This window comes from Scyliorhinus torazame, chromosome 14, assembly GCF_047496885.1.
Source record: "Scyliorhinus torazame isolate Kashiwa2021f chromosome 14, sScyTor2.1, whole genome shotgun sequence".
Taxonomy (NCBI): domain Eukaryota; kingdom Metazoa; phylum Chordata; class Chondrichthyes; order Carcharhiniformes; family Scyliorhinidae; genus Scyliorhinus; species Scyliorhinus torazame.
In genome coordinates this window covers 7,536,253-7,545,346 of record NC_092720.1, presented here as the reverse complement: position 1 = coordinate 7,545,346, position 9,094 = coordinate 7,536,253, and positions in this window count along the sequence as shown.

The following is a 9,094-nucleotide window of genomic DNA, read 5'->3' as shown; positions in this document are numbered from 1 at the left end:
ATAACAACCAAATGGGACTTTTAGAATACAATCTAGAATGCAAGACCAGGGATGTACTTCTGAGGCTGTATAAGGCTCTGGTCAGACCCCATTTGGAGGATTATGAACAGTTTTGGACCCCGTATCTAAGGAAAGATGTGCTGGCCTTGGAAAGGGTCCAGTGGAGGATCACAAGAATGATCCATGGAATGAAGAGCTTGTTGCATGAGGAACGGTTGAGGACTCTGGGTCTGCACTCGTTGGAGTTTCGAAGGATTTAAAAAAAATAAATTTAGAGTACCCAATTATTTTGTTTTATAATTAAAGGCAATTTAGCATGGCCAATCCACCTAACCTGCACATGGAGTTTAAAAGGATGAGGGGGTGTCTTATTGAAACTTACTGAATACTACGAGGCCTGGATAGAGTGGACGTGGAGAGGATGTTTCCACTTGTTAGAAAAAATAGAACCATCAGACTAAAGGGACGATCCTTTAAACCAGAGATGAGGAGGAATTTCTTCAGCCAGAGGGTGGTGAATCTGTGGAACTCTGTGCCGCAGAAGGCTGTGGAGGCCAAATCACTGAGTGTCTTTAGGACAGAGAAAGATAGGTTCTTGATTAATAAGAGGATCAGGGGTATGGGGAGAAGGCAGGAGAAAAGGGATGAGAAAAATATCAGCCATGATTGAATCGGCAGACTGGTGGGCCGCGTGGCCTAATTATGGTCTTCTGGTCTAATGGACCTCCGGCGGTGGCATGGAGAGGGGAAGTCACACGTTGGTGGCTCCTGCTCGAGGACAGTTTTGAAAAATGTTAATGTCCGGTCCTGGGGGCAATTTATGAATGATTGGGTGTAGGAAGGTATAAAGAATGCAAAGAATGTCAAAGAGTCAAAGGAAAACAGCCGTGAATAAGGGAGGAAGTGAGGGTTCATCGTCGAGTGATAGGGCCAGGCCGGGATTTGATTTTTTTGATTTGATATATTATTGTCACATGTATTAGTATACAGTGAAAAGTATTGTTTCTTGCATGCTGTACAAAACAATGCATACCGTACATAGGGAAGGAAGGAGAGATTGCAGAATATAATGTTATAGTTATAACAAGGTGCAGAGAAAAGATCAACTGAATACGAGGTAGGTCTATTCAAAAATCTGATGGCAGTAGGGAAGAAGCTGTACGTGACCTCAAACTTTGGAATCTTTTTCCTGACGGAAGAAGGTGGAAGAGAATATGTCCAGGTGCGTGGGGTCCTTAATTATGCTGGCTGCTTTTCTGAGGCAGCGGGAATTATAGATAGAGTCAATGGATGGTTTGGCTGGTTTGCGTGATGGATTGGGCTACATTCACGGCCTTTTGCAATTTCCTGCGGTCTTGGGCAGAGCAGGATCCATATCAAGCTGCCATACATGTACATAAAAAGCAAGACGGTAGCCAGGGAAAGGGTTTGTCCACTGAAGGATAGGCAAGGGAATCTATGTGTGGAGCCAGAGGAAATGGGCGAGGTACTAAATGAATACTTTGCATCAGTATTCACCAAAGAGAAGAAATTGGTAGATGTTGAGTCTGGAGAAGGGTGTGTAGATAGCCTGGGTCACATTGAGATCCAAAAAGACGAGGTGTTGGGTGTCTTAAAAAATATTAAGGTAGATAAGTCCCCAGGGCCTGATGGGACCTACCCCAGAATACTGAAGGAGGCTGGAGAGGAAATTGCTGAGGCCTTGACAGAAATCTTTGGATCCTCACTGTCTTCAGGCGATGTCCCGGAGGACTGGAGAATAGCCAATGTTGTTCCTCTGTTTAAGAAGGGTAGCAAGGATAATCCAGGGAACTACAGGCCGGTGAGCCTTACTTCAGTGGTAGGGAAATTACTGGAGAGAATTCTTCGAGACAGGATCTACTCCCATTTGGAAGCAAATGGATGTATTAGTGAGAGGCAGCATGGTTTTGTGAAGGGGAGGTCGTGTCTCACTAACTTGATAGAGTTTTTCGAGGAGGTCACTAAGATGATTGATGCAGGTAGGGCAGTGGATGTTGTCTATATGGACTTCAGTAAGGCCTTTGACAAGGTCCCTCATGGTAGACTAGTACAAAAGGTGAAGTCACACGGGATCAGGGGTGAGCTGGCAAGGTGGATACAGAACTGGCTAGGTCATAGAAGGCAGAGAGTAGCAATGGAAGGATGCTTTTCTAATTGGAGGGCTGTGACCAGTGGTGTTCCACAGGGATCAGTGCTGGGACCTTTGCTCTTTGTAGTATATATAAATGATTTGGAGGAAAATGTAACTGGTCTGATTAGTAAGTTTGCAGACGACACAAAGGTTGGTGGAATTGCGGGTAGTGATGAGGACTGTCAGAGGATACAGCAGGATTTAGATTGTTTGGAGACTTGGGCGGAGAGATGGCAGATGGAGTTTAATCCGGACAAATGTGAGGTAATGCATTTTGGAAGGTCTAATGCAGGTAGGGAATATACAGTGAATGGCAGAACCTTCAAGAGTATTGAAAGTCAAAGAGATCTAGGAGTACAGGTCCACAGGTCATTGAACGGGGCAACACAGGTGGAGGAGGTAGTCAAGAAGGCATACGGCATGCTTGCCTTTATTGGCCGGGGCATTGAGTATAAGAATTGGCAAGTCATGTTGCAGCTGTATAGAACCTTAGTTAGGCCACACTTGGAGTATAGTGTTCAATTCTGGTCGCCACACTACCAGAAGGATGTGGAGGCTTTAGAGAGGGTGCAGAAGAGATTTACCAGAATGTTGCCTGGTATGGAGGGCATTAGCTATGAGGAGCGGTTGAATAAACTCGGTTTGTTCTCACTGGAACGAAGGAGGTTGAGGGGAGACCTGATAGAGGTCTACAAAATTATGAGGGGCATAGACAGAGTGGATAGTCAGAGGCTTTTCCCCAGGGTAGAGGGGTCAATTACTAGGGGGCATAGGTTTAAGGTGAGAGGGGCAAGGTTTAGAGTAGATGTACGAGGCAAGTTTTTTACGCAGAGGGTAGTGGGTGCCTGGAACTCGCTACCGGAGGAGGTGGTGGAAGCAGGGACGATAGTGACATTTAAGGGGCATCTTGACAAATACATGAATAGGATGGGAATAGAGGGATACGGACCCCGGAAGTGTCGAAGATTGTAGTTTAGTCGGGCAGCATGGTCGGCACGGGCTTGGAGGGCCGAAAGGCCTGTTCCTGTGCTGTACATTTCTTTGTTCTTTGTTCTTTGAGAAAGAATGCATTCTATGGTGCATCTGTAGAAGTTGGTGAGAGTCACAGGCGACATGTCACATTTCCTTAGTCCTCTGAGAAAGTAGATTCGTTGGTGGGTTTTCTTAACTGTAGTGTCGGCATGGGGTGACCAGGACACGTTGTTGGTGATCTGGACACCTAAAAACTCTCGACCCTTTCTAATTCGTTCCCATTGATGTAAACATGGGTATGTTCTCCACTACGCTTCCTGAAGTCGATGACAATCTCCTTTGTTGTGTTTACATTGAGGGAGAGATTATTGTTGTCGCACCAGTTCAACAGATTCTCTATCTCATTCCTATACTCTGTCTCATCATTGTTTGAAATCCGACCCACTACTGTGGTGTCATCAGCAAATTTGAAAATCGAGTTGGAGGGAAATTTGGCCACACAGTCATAGGTGTACAGGAATATAGTAGGGGGCTGGGGACAGCCTTGTGGGGCACCGGTGTTGAGGATGATCGTGGAGGAGGTGCTGTTGCCTATCTTTACTGATTGTGGCCTGTGGGTTCGAAAGTTCAGGATCCAGTCGCAGAGGGAGGGGCCGAGGCCAAGGCCACGGAGTTTGGAGATGTGTTTAGTAGGCATGATGGTGTTGAAGGTTAAGCTGTCGTCGATAAATAGGAGCCTGACATAGGTGTCCTTGTTATCTAGGTGTTCAAGGGTAGTGTGGAGGGCCATGGAGATGGCGTCTGCTGTGGACCTGTTGCAGCGGTAGGCGAGCTGTAGTGGATCAAGGCAATACGGGAGGCTGGAGTTGATTCATGTCATGAATAACCTTTCGAAGCACTTCATGATGATGGATGTCAGAGCCACTGGACGATAGTCATTAAGGCACGCTGCTTGGCTTTTTTATGGTACCAGGATGATGGTCCTCTTCTTGAAGCAGATAGGAACCTCAGATTGATGTAAAGAGAGGTTGAAGATGTCTGCAAGTACCCCTGCCAGCTGCTCCGTGCAAGACCTGAGTGCCCATCCGGGTACCCCATCCAGGCCGGTGGTTTCCCGAGGGTTGACCTTCGAGAAGGCTGCTCTGACATCTGCAATGGGGATCTCAGATACAAGTTCATCCGAGGCTTCTGGGGTGGAGAGCTTGCTCTCGCTGACCTGTTGTTCCCGTAACAGCCTCCTCGAACAGGCACCTGAATGTGGCGACTCGGGGCTTTTCACAATAACTTCATTTGAAGCCTACTTGTGAAAATAAGCGATTTTCATTTCATTTTTTCATTTTATTTCATTTCAAAGCGTGCATAGAATGCATTGAGCTCATCAGGGAGGGGTGCATTGGAGCAGGTGATTTTACATGCCTTCATCTTGTAGCCCGTTATGTCTTGCAGACCTTGCCATAGTCGGCGGGGGTCCGTGTGGCTAGGCTGGGACTCGAGCTTGGTCCGGTACTGTCTTTTGGCATCTTTGATGGATCTCCTTAGATCATATCTGGCTTTCGTGGACAGGTCAGGGTCGCCTGACTTGAATGCCTCAGACCTAGACTTCAGCAAGCAGTGGATATCCCTGTTCATCCAGGGTTTCCGGGGAGCTGTAAGACGGCGGAGGCTGGGCTGCTGGCTGGGACTACATTCCTTACAGCAGAGAAGATGACTGAGGTGAAGTGTTTGGAGTTGGAGAACAGTTTGCAAAGCATATGGAGGGGTTGAGGAAGGATATGGCTGTGACTTTGAAGACATTGGTAGAGGAGGATCTTGCCCAGGAGAGATTGGATGTGGTGAAGACATCGGCCGAGGCGAGGGAGCATGGCGAGAAGATGAAGGGAGTGGAGGAGGCTATGTCACAGCACAGTGATCATCTCACCTATATGGAGGATGGACTGCGGAGGGTGATCGAGGGTGTCTGCAAGCAAAGGTGGAAGACTTGGAGAGCCAGTCGAGGCGGCATAATTTGAGCATTGTGGGCCTGCCCGAGGGGATGGAGGGGCCGGGGCCAGCGGAGTACTTCACCAAGATGTTGGCGGACCTGATGAGGGAGGGAGAGGAACCCTCTCGATATGAACTGTATGAGTCCATCGGTCGCTGAGGCCTGGGCCGAAGTTGAACGAGCCGCCAAGTGCAGTGATCATCTGTTTTCACAGGTATCACATGAGGGAGAACGTCTTGAACTGGGCAAAGCAGACGGGAGGTGCAGTGAGCTGGTGCTGGTGTTCGTATTTACCAGGACCTGATGGTGGAACTGTCAAGGAGGCTAGTGACTTTCAGCCGAGTAAAAAGGGCACTGTATAACGTTGGAGTGAGGTTCGGAATAGTATCCCCAGCGAAGCTGAGGTTGACCTTCATCTCCAGAGACTTATACTTTGAATTGGTGGAGTTGGTGGGGGCGTTTGTGAAGGTGGAAGTCTTGGGGCAGAAGTGAAGACTGGACTAAAGAGGTGTTGTGGACTGTGGAACGGGATTTGGGAGAATGCATATGTGTAGTTTTGACTTATGTCCGTACTTCATGCTGTTGTTCTTTGTAGCGACGGTTTTCTCCGAGAAGTGTATGTTTTGATTGTTTTACTTGGGAAGGGAGGAAGGTGAGGCTTAGGAAGGGCTGGGTTATTCAGGTGTTTCACCCGGGTTTTGATGGCAAGGTGCAGGGGGTTGTGGTCTTGGTTCATAAAAGAGTACAGTTCCAAATGGGAAAGTGGTGGCGGATCAGGGAGCTAGTTATCTAATAATGACAGGGGCATTGGAGACGAGGCGGGTGGCGCTTGTAAGGGTGTATGGTCCCAACTGGGATGATGTAGGGTTTGTAAAGAAGGTGTTTGGGGCCATCCCCGACTTGGATTCACGTGAATTGGCAGTGGGTGGAGACTGGAACTTGGTGATGGAGCCAAGATTGGACAGGTCACGGCCGCTCTCACTTGTTCTGTTAGGGGAGCAAAGGCATCAGCTGGGCTAATGGTGGAATTGGAGGAGTGGACACTTGGAGATTTATGCACCTGGGGGAGCGGCAGTATTCATTTTCTCTTTGGTTCATAAGGTCTATTCGCAGATAGACTTTTTTGCGGTGGGAAGGCGCTTTTGGCCGGGGATCTGGATCCTGCACTGTTGGCAAAAAGGAGTTGCAGGCAAGCTTTGATTGGCTGTCCACAAAGAAGGTGATGGGCCAATTGAGGTGGGAAAGGGTAGCGGTCTACAAGAATGGTGAGAAGGCATGTTAGCAGGCCAACTTTGGAGGGAAGTAGAGGTTCGGGATGGGACAGGGAAGTTGGTGGTGGCTCAAGATGAGATTAATAGGGTATTTGGGGAGTTTTATGAGAGGTTGTATAGGTCGGAACTACTTGGGGAGGATCGTGGAATGCAGGAATTCCTGGATGCTTTGGAATATCTGAAGTTGGGGGAGGAGGATAGGGCCACTTTGGAGGGGGTGATAGGGGAACAGGAGATAAAGAACACGATTGGGAGAATGCTGTCAGGGAAGATAGCAGGGCCGTATGGGATTCTGGGGGAGTACTACAAGAAATGTAGGTATAAGTTGGTGCCACTGCTGGTTGGGATGTTTGAGGAGGTGATAAGGAATGGAGCAGTTTGCGATTGGGCCATGATTTCTGGAGTGGGTAAGATTATAATACAGGGAGCCGAGGGCGAGTATCCGCACGAACAGTATGTTATCGGAGTATTTTGCTCTGCACCGAGGGACCAGGCAGGGATGTGCTCTGTCCCCCCTGTGGTTTGTGCTTGTGAGTGACTTTTGGCCATCGCATTGAGGAGTTTGGTTGTGCGGAGGGTGATAGTGTGGGGGTGGGGGGGGGGGTTGGGGGGGCGGTGCATAGGGTATCTTTGTATGCAGTCGACTTGCTATTGTATGTATTGGAACCGAGTGTGTCGGTGGGTGGTATACTGGAGCTGCTTTGGATCTTTGGGTCTTTTTGGGGGTATGAGCTAAATTTGGACAAAAGTGAATATTTTGTTGTGTCCCGACTGGGGTAGAGGGCAGGGGGAGGGGGCTGCCATTCTGTAGGGCGGCGGCCCACTTTAGATACCTGGGGGTGCAGGTGGCATGGGTCTGTGGGGCTGGGGGACCCCGTAGGTATAATATTACTAAATTCCTAACATTACAAAAACAGCTTCTTCCCGGCTGTTACCAGACTCCTAAACGACCCTCTTATGGACTGACCTCATTAACACAACACCCTGTATGCTTCACCCGATGCCAGTGTTTATGTAGTTACATTGTGTAGCTTGTGTTGCCCTATTATGTATTTCTTTTATTTTATTTTATTTTCATGTACTTAATGATCTGTCGAGCAGCTCACAGAAAAATACTTTTCACTGTACCTCGGTACACGTGACAACAAACAAAATCCAGAATCCAAATCCACTAATCTGGTGAGGAGGGTGAAAGCGGTTTGGGCAAGGTGGGATGGTCTTCCTCTGTTACTGGAAGGCCGGCTACAGGCAATTAAGATGAATGTGTTGCCGCGGGGTTTGTTCATTTTTCAGCGCCTGGCAGTCTTTTTGCCAAAGGCATGTTTAAGGAAATAGAAAACATGATTACCTTGTTTATTTGGGGGGGGAGGGGGAGCCTGGCTAGGGTTAGGAAGCTGCTGTTGCAGAGAGGACGGCAGGCAGGGGGGATGGGTCCCCCAAATTCACTGTGTTATTACTGTGCGGCGAACGCAGAGAAGGTACTGGGCTGGTTTGTCGGGGTGGACTCCCAGTGCAGTGGGTTAGAATGGAGGAGACTCTGTGCAGGGGGTTGGGGTTGAGGGTGTTGGCAACAGCGCTGCTCCCGATGGCCCAGGGAAATACTGTGAGAGTCCGGTGGTTGTGGCGACTTTAAAGATCTGGAGGTAGTTGCGCCAACAGTTGAGGTTGTGGGCGGAGTCATGGGAAATATCGATTCTGGGGAATCAGAGATTTGAACTAGGGAAGTGGATGGGAGTTTTCAGAGACAGCAGGAAAGTGGAGTTAGGGGATTAAAAGATTTGTTTCTGTGGGGCCGGTTTGCGAGGCTAGAGGAGCTGCGGGAGAAATATGGGTTGGGGCAGGGGGAGATATTTAGATATATGCAGGTCCCAGACTTTGCTAGGAAGGGGGTGCAGATCTTTCCGGTGGAGCTGACCCCCACACTGTTAGAAGCGATACTGACGACAGGGGGAATGGAGAATGGGGTGATGTCGATGATTTATGGGCGGATTCTGGGGGAAGATAAGGTAGCGCTTGAGGGGTTAAGGCGAAGTTGGAGGAAACGTTGGGACAGATTATGGAGGAGAGGTTGTGGTGTGAGGTGCTCCGGAGGGTGACTGCCTCAAATTTGTGTGCGACGTTGGGCCTAGCACAGTTGACGGTGGTGTGTCGGGCGCACATCACAAGTCCGAGGGTGGGCTGACTCTCTGAAAAGGTGGAGAATATTTGTGAGCGGAGTTGGGGGGGGGGGGGGGGGCAAATTACGTTCATTTGTTTTGGGCCTGTCCAAAATTGGAGGGATATTAGAGGGGGTCTTCCGGGTAATCTCAAAGGTGGTGTACGTGAGACTCGAACCAGGTCCTCAGAAGTCATATTCGCGGTGTCGAATCAGCCGGGGATGGAAGCGGATGCGGAGGCAGATGCCTTAGCCTTCGCCTCACTGATTGCCCGAGGGTGGGTCCTGTTGGGATGGAGGTCAGCTTCTTCGCCCTGTGCCTCGCCATGGTGTGGAGAACTGCTGGAGTTCCTCAGGCTCGAGAAAGTAAAGATTAAGTCGAGGGGGAGGACGGAACGGTTCGACAATTCATGGGCTTTGGTTACCGTGTATTTTCTAGAATTGGATGACATCGAACATTAGTGGGTGAGGGGGGGAGTTGGGGGGGGGGAGGGGGGGTTTGGAATATATAAGTTATTGGTGATTATGTATGGGTTGATGGTGGATTCCTTTTCCTTTTCTTT